This window comes from Podarcis raffonei, chromosome 12 (genome assembly GCF_027172205.1).
Source record: "Podarcis raffonei isolate rPodRaf1 chromosome 12, rPodRaf1.pri, whole genome shotgun sequence".
NCBI classification, from domain to species: Eukaryota; Metazoa; Chordata; class Lepidosauria; order Squamata; family Lacertidae; genus Podarcis; species Podarcis raffonei.
In genome coordinates, this window is record NC_070613.1 from 363,947 (window position 1) to 372,500 (window position 8,554).

The window sequence follows — 8,554 nt, forward strand, 5'->3', positions numbered from 1 at the left end:
AGGTGGAATCTTCTTTCTTGTAGTTTGGATCCATTGCTCCGTGTCCGCTTCTCTGGAGCAGCAGAAAACAACCTTTCTCCCTCCTCTATGTGACATCTTTTTATATATTTGAACATGGCTATCATATCACCCCTTAACCTCCTCTTCTCCAGGCTAAACATGCCCAGCTCCCTTAGCCGTTCCTCATAAGGCATCGTTTCCAGGCCTTTGAGCATTTTGGTTGCCCTCCTCTGGACACGTTCCAGTTTGTCAGTGTCCTTCTTGAACTGTGGTGCCCAGAACTGGACACAGTACTCCAGGTGAGGTCTGACCAGAGCAGAATACAGTGGCACTATTACTTCCCTTGATCTAGATGCTATACTCCTATTGATGCAGCCCAGAATTGCATTGGCTTTTTTAGCTGCCGCCTCACACTGTTGGCTCATGTCAAGTTTGTGGTCCACCAAGACTCCTAGATCCTTTTCACATGTACTGCTCTCAAGCCAGGTGTCACCCATCTTGTATTTGTGCCTCTCATTTTTTTTGCCCAAGTGCAATACTTTACATTTCTCCCTGTTAAAGTTCATCTTGTTTGTTTTTGCCCAGTTCTCCAATCTGTCAAGGTCGTTTTGAAGTGTGTTCCTGTCCTCTGGGGTGTTAGCCACCCCTCCCAGTTTGGTGTCATCTGCAAATTTGATCAGGATGCCCTTGAGTCCATCATCCAAGTCGTTGATAAAGATGTTGAATAAGACCGGGCCCAAGACAGAACCCTGTGGCACCCCACTAGTCACTCTTCTCCAGGATGAAGAGGAACCATTGATGAGCACCCTTTGGGTTCGGTCAGTCAGCCAGTTACAAATCCACTGAGTGGTAGCAAAGTCAAGACCACATTTTACCAGCTTCTTTACAAGAATATCATGGGGCACCTTGTCAAATGCCTTGCTGAAATCAAGGTAGGCTACATCCACTGCGTTCCCTTCATCTACCAGGCTTGTAATTCTGTCAAAAAACGAGATCAGGTCAGTCTGACATGACTCATTTTTCAGAAATCCATGCTGACTATTGGTGATCACAGCATTCCTTTCTAGGTGCTCACAGACTGTTTGCTTAATGATCTGCTCCAGAATCTTCCCTGGTATTGATGTCAGACTGACTGGGCGGTAATTATTTGGGTCCTCTCTTTCCCCCTTTTTGAAAATAGGGACAATATTTGCCCTCCTCCAGTCTGCCGGGACTTCGCCTGTTCTCAAAGATGACTGCCAGTGGTTCTGAGATCACATCTGCCAGTTCTTTTAATACTCTTGGATGCAGTTCATCTGGCCCTGGAGACTTGAATACATCTAGACTAGCCAAGTATTCTTGTACTCTCTCCTTAGTTATTCTGGGCTGTGTTTCCTCTGCTGAATCATTTGCTCCAAATTCTTCAGGTCGGGCATTGTTTTCTTTATCGGAGAAGACTGAGGCAAAGAAGGCATTGAGGAGTTCAGCCCTTTCTGTGTCCCCTGTTTGCATTTCACCATCTTCTCCTCTGAGTGACCCCACTGTTTCTTTGTTCTTCCTTTTGCTACAGACATACCCATAAAAGCCTTTTTTGTTGCTTTTAACCTCTCTAGCAAGCCTGAGTTCATTCTGTGCTTTAGCTTTTCTGACTTTGTGTCTACACATGCTGGCTATTTGTTTGAATTCCTCTTTGGTGGTTTCCCCCCTTTTCCATTTTTTGTACACATCCTTTTTAAATCTTAACTCAGTTAAAAGTTCTTTAGATAGCCACCCTGGCTTCTTTAGGCACCTTCCATGTTTCCGTCTCATTGGTATTGCCTGAAGTTGTGCTTTTACTATCTCCCTCTTAACAAACTCCCAGCCATCATGAACTCCCTTTCCTTTTAGTATTACTGTCCATGGGATCCCACCCAGCCCTTCCCTAAGTTTTATGAAGTCGGCTTTCTTAAAGTCGAGAAATTGAGTCTTAGTATGCTTGGCTGCTCCTTTCCGCTGTATAGTAAACTTCAGAAGAGCATGATCACTCGCGCCTAGTGATCCTTCCACTTCTACCCCACTAACCAGGTCATCAACATTGGTTAGGACCAGATCTAAAATGGCTGTTCCTCTTGTAGCTTCTCCCACTTTCTGGACAATGAAGTTGTCTGCAAGGCCAGTGAGGAATCTGTTTGACCTTATGCTCTTGGCTGAGTTTGACATCCAACAAATATCCGGGTAATTGAAGTCCCCCATTACTACTATCTCCCTTCCTTTTGCATGCTTGGCCATCTGTTCCAGGAAGGCATCATCTATGTCCTCCGTTTGGCTTGGGGATCTATAGTAAACTCCCACAATGAGGTCTCTGTTATTCTTCTCTCCCTTAATTTTGACCCAAATGCTCTCACTTTGGCTTTGAGGTTCTAAATCTTGGATCTCTTCACAGGTATACACATCCCTGACATATAACGCCACTCCTCCTCCTTTCTTGTCTGGTCTGTTTCTCTGAAATAGATTGTATCCCTCCATTATTACATTCCAATCATAGAATCATAGAATCATAGAGTTGGAAGAGACCACAAGGGCCATCGAGTCCAACCCCCTGCCAAGCAGGAAACACCATCAGAGCACTCCTGACATATGGTTGTCAAGCCTCTGCTTAAAGACCTCCAAAGAAGGAGACTCCACCACACTCCTTGGCAGCAAATTCCACTGTCGAACAGCTCTTACTGTCAGGAAGTTCTTCCTAATGTTTAGGTGGAATCTTCTTTCTTGTAGTTTGGATCCATTGCTCCGTGTCCGCTTCTCTGGAGCAGCAGAAAACAACCTTTCTCCCTCCTCTATGTGACATCCTTTTATATATTTGAACATGGCTATCATATCACCCCTTAACCTCCTCTTCTCCAGGCTAAACATGCCCAGCTCCCTTAGCCGTTCCTCATAAGGCATCGTTTCCAGGCCTTTGACCATTTTGGTTGCCCTCCTCTGGACACGTTCCAGTTTGTCAATGTCCTTCTTGAACTGTGGTGCCCAGAACTGGACACAGTACTCCAGGTGAGGTCTGACCAGAGCAGAATACAGTGGCACTATTACTTCCCTTGATCTAGATGCTATACTCCTATTGATGCAGCCCAGAATTGCATTGGCTTTTTTAGCTGCCGCGTCACACTGTTGGCTCATGTCAAGTTTGTGGTCAACCAAGACTCCTAGATCCTTTTCACATGTAGTGCTCTCAAGCCAGGTGTCCCCCATCTTGTATTTGTGCCTCTCATTTTTTTTGCCCAAGTGCAATACTTTACATTTCTCCCTGTTAAAATTCATCTTGTTTGTTTTGGCCCAGTTCTCTAATCTGCCAGGTTTTGCTCCCTCCTCCACGTGACATCCCTTAAGATATTGGAAGGTGGCTCCCGTATCTCCTCACAGCCTCCTCTTTTCCAAGCTAGACATATCCAGCTCCTTCAATTGCTCCTCATAAGGCTTAGTTTCCAGACCCCTGATCATCTTGGTCACCTTCCTCTGCCCACATTCCAGCTGGTCAACATCCTCCTTAAATTGTGGCTCCCAGAACTGGACACGGGACTCCAGGTGTGGTCTGACCAAGGCAGAAGAGAGCCAGACTATGACTTCCCTTGATCTGGACACTAGACTTCTGTTGAGGCAGCTTGGAATAACATTCACCTTTTTTGCTGCTGCATCACATGGTGGACTCATGTGAAGCTTGTGGTCCACCAAGACCCCTAAGTCCTTTCCCCACGCAGACTGAGTGCGGTGGCAGACTGAGATGGCAGAGGGGGCCCACGCAAGCCCCCTGACTTGTTCAGGGTGAGGTGAATTCTCACAAAAGCAGGCTGCCCCCTCTGGCGGTGTGGATTTTGTCTTGGAGACAGACCACCATACGGAAGGAGTCAACTCAGCAGCTCTGCATTTCCTCCCTTTTGCCTGGACTGCCACTTTTGGAGGGATACAACCTCACTCCTGCCACCAACCTGACCCCCATATCAGATCCAAAATAGAAAAAACTAGCACTTTTACAGGCACCACATTATATCCCTTCCACACTGGTAAGAAACTGATGTTTCAGGGAGGCAGCAGCTTCACTTTGGAACTCCCTGCCACTTGACATCAGGCAGCGGTCTTCGCTGGACTCTTTTTGCCACCTGCTAAAAAGACATTTGCTTAGACAAGCCTGCCCAGACAAGTACAAATGCTGGCGCATGTTTCAATCTATTTATTTACCCCCTGTCTGGCTTATTTGCCACCATAAACAAGACAGGCCAAATGCCCTCTGCATGGAAAACGAGGGTCATTTCTCCGATTTGTAAGAAAGGAAAGATCCACAAAACTTTCAGCCAATCAGCTTGTTAGACATCACCTCAAAGCTATATGCATGATATCTCCTTCAAAAATTATGTGACTGGTTGCAAAACAATAACATTAATTATGAAGAACACATGGAGTTCAAAGGAGGAAGCAGTGCCATTGTTTAATTAATGTTTTACTCCAAACCATATTATAAGGAAATATACTAAGAACATTAAGAATAATCTTTATGTAGCCTTTGTTGATCTTTATCCTGCATTTGACTCTATCAATTGAAGCAGACTGTGGAAGAAATGTTAAAATGCCAACATTGACTGCAGACTTCTGCGATTGATCCAAGAACTGTACAGCAATACAGAAATGAGGGTCAGAGTAGGTTTCAATGGTGGGACGACTGATGCTTTTAAAATGTCACAAGGAGCCAAGCGAGTTTGTATTCTGGCTCCTGCTCTTTTTAACTTTTATATTAATGGTTTGATGCCATATTTAGCCAACACAAACTCTCCCTCTCCAGTAATTAGAAGGGGGGGGGAGATCTCCTTAATGATATATACTGATGTTTTAGTGCTGCTCTCTCATTCCCAATTGGGCCTCAGAAATCTTTGGGATTTTTACAGCACAGGAAACCTATCCATAGGTTTTTGGCAAACACAGACCTAGTTATAAATGGGGATTAGATCAGCCGGGGGGGGGGCAGGGTCCAGGCGATCTCACAAGTAAATGGTCCCAAGTTGTTTAGAGTGTTTTAACTACAAGTAAGACCTTGAACTTGGTCTGCTAAGCAGATCAGCAACCAGGGCAGATCTGTGAGCAGCGAAGGTGTTAAATGCTGACAAGGTCTCACTCCTGTCAGCAATTGTGCTGCAGCATTCTGCATTGATTGCAGCTTCTGGCTCATGCACGAGGGCAGCCCCACGGAGAGCGCATTGCAGTAATCCAGCAATTGCAGCCAACTAATGCATGGCTGAAGAATGGATGCTTTTGAATTCTGGTGCTGGAGGAGACTCTTGAGAGTCCCATGGACTGCAAGAAGATCAAACCTCTCCATTCTGAAGGAAATCAGCCCTGAATGCTCACTGGAAGGACAGAACGTGAAGCTGAGGCTCCAAGACTTTGGCCACCTCATGAGAAGAGAAGACTCCCTGGAAAAGACCCTGATGTTGGGAAAGATGGAGGGCGCAAGGAGAAGGGGACGACAGAGGATGAGATGGTGGGACAGTGTTCTCGAAGCTACCAGCCTGAGTTTGACCAAACTGCGGGAGGCAGTGGAAGACAGGAGTGCCTGGCGTGCTCTGGTCCAGGGGGTCACCAAGAGTTGGACAAGACTAAATGACTAAACAACAACAACAAAGTATGGCCAGGCTCTCCCAGTCCAGGAATGGCTGTAGCTGTTGAACCAAAGGCCCTTCTAGCCCCAGAGGCCACCTGAGCCTCCAGGGACAGAGCTGCAGCTCTTGCGTTGCAGTGGGGTTGGACTAGATGACCCTCAGGGTCCCTTCCAACTCTACTCTTCCATGATTCCCCTTCAAAGCAAAAGGGATGGCCTGCAAAATATTGAAGGCTTGGTTTTCTCTCCTACTCCCCAGAAGGCATCACTTATGAAAACATGACAGGGCAAAAGAGAGAGCCTTTTGCACCAGTCCCTCTTCCAGTCCCTGCTTAGGGAACAGGAGTCTGAGAGTGGCAATGAATGGACTGTCCTCCCAAGAGAGGGACGTAGAAAGTGGCGTCCCCAACGGATCAGGGATTGGGACCTGTGCTTTTCAATCTGCCTGTAAATTAGCTAGAATGAGAGGTGAGCAGCCAGATTTGCTGATGATTTACTTTTATTAAACATGACATAGGAATAGACGGTTTGGGATGCAATGCAGGCACTTTTAGGGCGAGGAGAATTTCAAGGACAACAGAACAGCAGCTATTGTCGTAAGTTAATGGATGTTCTGGAACACGGAAGGCTTCCAAAGTACTCTTTGCACCAGCTTCTAGGAAGAAGAGGTCACTTTCTAGAAGAAATTAAGCCTGTAACAAGGGAATATGTCAGGGGGCCTCGTTTTCCATTCCGCTCTGCACTGGTCGCACGAGGGGCTGTTTCCATTTCAATCTGAGACTTTATTTCTTTGTCTCATTCTTCTTGCTGCTGAGTTACATTGCCATTGCTTTGCCCCTCTCTGTTCATTTCAGCCCAAAGGAAACACAAGGCAAATTGTGGGAATCATCCGTGGAAGAGACTGAGAAGGAAGTGGCTTCTCCTTCCTTGTAGGTTTTGAAGCAGAGGTTGGCTGGCCACCCGTCATGGATGCTTGGGCTGAGATGCCTGCGCTGCAAGCAGGGGGCCTAGAGGACTCCACAGTCTGTGATTCTGTTAACAGTGACGTGTCATTTGCAGACCACAAACAGCAGGGAAGACCGGTTGTGTTTGATGGCGTGGTGTTTATTCTGCACAAATAGTATTGCCACGGGACGCGGGTGGCGCTGTGGGTTAAACCACAGAGCCTAGGGCTTGCCGATCAGAAGGTCAGCGGTTCAAATCCCCGCAACAGGGTGAGCTCCCGTTGCTCGGTCCCTGCTCCTGCCCACCTAGCAGTTCTAAAGCACGTCAAGGTGCAAGTAGATCAATAGGTACCACTCTGGCGGGAAGGTAAACGGCGTTTCCGTGTGCTGCTTTGGTTCGCCAGAAGCGGCTTAGTCATGCTGGCCACATGACCCAGAAGCTGTACACCAGCTCCCTCGGCCAATAAAGCAAGATGAGTGCCACAACCCCAGAGTCGGCCACGACTGGACCTAACGGTCAGGGGTCCCTTTACCTAGTATTGCCACACACAGTCTTCAATGCATAGCAAGGGACTCTGAGACCCTGGGCAGGGAGCGGATGTGACTTGGAAGACAGCTGGTCTTTTCATCACTCCTTCCTGTCGAAGAGAGAGGAAAATACTTGAGGTAAAACACTGGATGCACCGGTAAGCATCGTCAGGAAGGATTTGCGCTTCTTGGATCCTGGTCTCCGCTTCCTTGAGGAAGGAGTTCTGGCAAGTGATGGGCCGCACCTCACAGCGGTTGGCAAGAAGGTGTTTGCCCAGAATCTCAAGAATCTGATCAGGAGAGCTTTCAACTAAAACTTGAGCTTACAGAGAGAGGGAACTTAGATTGAAACCAGTGGAAAAAGTAAGGAGCCCAGTTACAGATTGGTTACAGTACCATCAAATATATGATACATTTAAATTAGGTTTTAAAAATGGGTTTCTGGATCAAAGCTCACAGTTTTAAAGAGAAATATTATGGAACAAGGATAAACTGTTGTCAAAAATGTATAACTTATTATTACAATGGGAAACGAAAGATGAGTTAAAGTTTCAATAACCCACTGGGCAATGGACATAGGACATAACATAGACCTAAATCTCCAGGGGAAACTCTGGAAGAATGATTTGAAATTTACTGAATGTTATAGTTTGAAAGAGAATTATATGCAAATGATGCCTAGATGGTATTTAACTCTGAGTAGGTTGGTTAAGATGTACAAAGTAGGATTAGATCTGTGTTGGAAATGCAGAGAAATGGAAGGAACATTTCTTCACATGTGGTGGACACGTAAAAAGTTTTAAGACTATTGGGAAATCTACAATGAGTTTAAATATATATATATTTAAAACATTCCCCACCCCCAAACCCTGAAGCCTTTTTGTTAGAAATAGTACAGTCTGAAGTTCCCAGTTGTCAGAAAAAAATATTTATTTATGCAACCGTAGTGGCTCGAATTTTGCTAGCCCAAAGATGGAAAATGAGTGAGAACCCTAGTAAGGAAGATTGATAGAATTTGTGGAAGCAGCAGGTTTAACTTATAGAATAAGAGAGCAAGAAGAATCTTTATTCAAAGAGGAGTGGATTTTTTTTTTTTTTGCTGAATATTTAGAAAACAACTGTGTACAATTGAAAACGCTGCTAGCATTTAGATAAATTCAGCAGTTTGGTAATTATCTGAAGGATGAAAAATGGAGAAACAATTAGATTGAGTATATCAAAATATGCAGGAATGATAAGTAAAATGAACTGTGAAAGAGGAAGGAGGGACGTCGATTGTTACATGGTATTATGTAAAATATTTGTGTGTGTGTGTGTGTTTTGAGACTGGAAAATTTAGAATTTTTCTTATAAAAATAAAATAAACTTGAGGGGGAGGGAGACAACATTACAAATGACAGAAGAACACCATCTTCTGAAGAAGTATCTGAAGAAGTGTGCATGCACACGAAAACTCATACCAAGAACTAACTTAGTTGGT